Source organism: Lissotriton helveticus, chromosome 11, assembly GCF_964261635.1.
Source record: "Lissotriton helveticus chromosome 11, aLisHel1.1, whole genome shotgun sequence".
Taxonomy (NCBI): Eukaryota; Metazoa; Chordata; class Amphibia; order Caudata; family Salamandridae; genus Lissotriton; species Lissotriton helveticus.
This window is the reverse complement of record NC_136072.1, coordinates 1,207,445,973-1,207,447,789: the sequence shown is the minus strand read 5'-3', so window position 1 is coordinate 1,207,447,789 and position 1,817 is coordinate 1,207,445,973. Positions and strand designations below refer to the sequence as shown.

General features: G+C 56.4%; 1 pseudogene; it reads left to right on the top strand.

Moving 5' to 3' along the window:
- Positions 1-235: 235 nt before the first annotated feature.
- Positions 236-1,411, top strand: LOC144793516 (28S ribosomal RNA; annotated as a pseudogene).
- Positions 1,412-1,817: the final 406 nt, after the last annotated feature.

Here is a 1,817-nt window from a genome sequence, read left to right as displayed (position 1 = left end):
AGGGAGATTTGACCGCCTCCGCACCCTCCCCCGGGCACCCGTCCCGGCCGGCCCTCGGGGCGTGCCGGGGCAGTTGAAGGGGGGATAGGGCCCCCTGCTCCCGGCATGACTGTCGACTGGGGCGGACTGTTCGAAGTGTGTCCTGACCGCGTTCCGCTGGGTGGGGAGGCCCATGCCCTGGCACCAGGGGTCTGCAGCAATGTTGGTTACCCACCCGACCCATCTTGAAAAATAGACCAAGGAGTCTAACACGTGTGCAAGTCGGAGGGCCGAGTGAAACCATGTGGCGCAATGAAGGTGAGGGCTGGTGCATGCCGGATGAGGTGGGATCCCGCCACGCTTCCAGGGGCGGGCGCACCACTGGCCTGTCTTGCCTGCTCTGTCGGGGAGGTGGAGCATGAGCATGCGCATGCATGACACGACCCGAAAGATGGTGAACCATGCCTAGGCAGGGCGAAGCCAGGAGAAACTCTGGTGGAGGTCCGTAGCGGTCCTGATGTGCAATCGGTTGTCCGACCTGGGTATAGGGGCAAAAGACTAATCGAACCATCTAGTAGCTGGTTCCCTCCAAAGTTTCCCTTAGGAGAGCTGGCGCTCGGAGCCCTCAGTTCTATCTGGTAAAGCGAATGATTAGAGGTCTTGGGCAGAAACGATAACCACGTATTCTCATTATTTAAATGGGTAAGAAGCTCGGCTCACTGGAGTGGAGCCGGGCATGGAATGTGAGTGCCTAGTGGGCCACTTTTGGTAAGCAGAACTGGCACTGCGAGATGAACCAAACCCCGGGTTAAGGCACCCAATGCCGACGCTCATCAGACGCCAGATAAGGTGTTGGTTGATATAGACAGCAGGACCGTGGCATCGAAGTCTGAATCCGCTAAGGAGTGTGTAACAACTCACCTGCCGAATCAACTAGCCCTGAAAATGGATTGCACTGGAGCATCGGGCCCATATGAGGCTGGCGCTGAGAGCCGCGGGGGCTAAGTTGAGACTAGTAGTAGGGCCGCTGCGGTAAGCATGGAAGCCTTGGTCCTAAGACGGGCAGGCGTCGTTCAGAAGGGACAGGCGATTGCCCCCGTTGCCCTCGGCTGATCGAAAGGGAGTCTGGTTCAGATCCCCGAACCCGGAGTGGCGGAGACGGGCGCTCTCGTGGCGTCCAGTGCTGTAACGCAAACTATCCCGGAGAAGCCGGCAGGCGCCCTGGGGAGAGTTCTCTTTTCTTAGTGAAGGGCAGGGCGCCCTGGAATGGGTTGGCCCCGAGAGAGAGGCCCGAGCGTTGGAAAGTGTCGTAGTACCGGCGGCATCCGGTGAGCTCTCGCTGGTCCTTGAAAATCCGGGGGAGATGGTGTAAATCTCGTGCCTGGCCGTACCCATATCCACAGCAGGTCTCCAAGTTGAACAGTCTCTGGCATATTAGAACAATGTAGGTAAGGGAAGCAGTCAAGTCAGATCCGTAACTTCGCGATGAGGATTGGCTATAAGGGCTGGGTCGGTCGGGCTGGGGCGCGAAGCGGGGCTGGACGCGCGCTGCATTGCTTGTGTCTGACTCAATATAAAATCCGGGGTTGTTGCAAATATTGGTTGTCCATTTCATACCTTGAAGAACTTCCAAACCACCTACCTCCGGTGTAAAATACACCTTTCCCCATACTAAAGACCCCTGACAATCCTGAATCCTTTAGACAATGTAAAAGCCCAGGAACACTGCCCAAACTGAAGATGATAACGGAGCATTCATCAGACCCAACTCACTCAAACGTACACTCTCTAGTTTCAACAAATGAGCAATCTCCTGCCTGGTAAAAGAAGTTAAACCT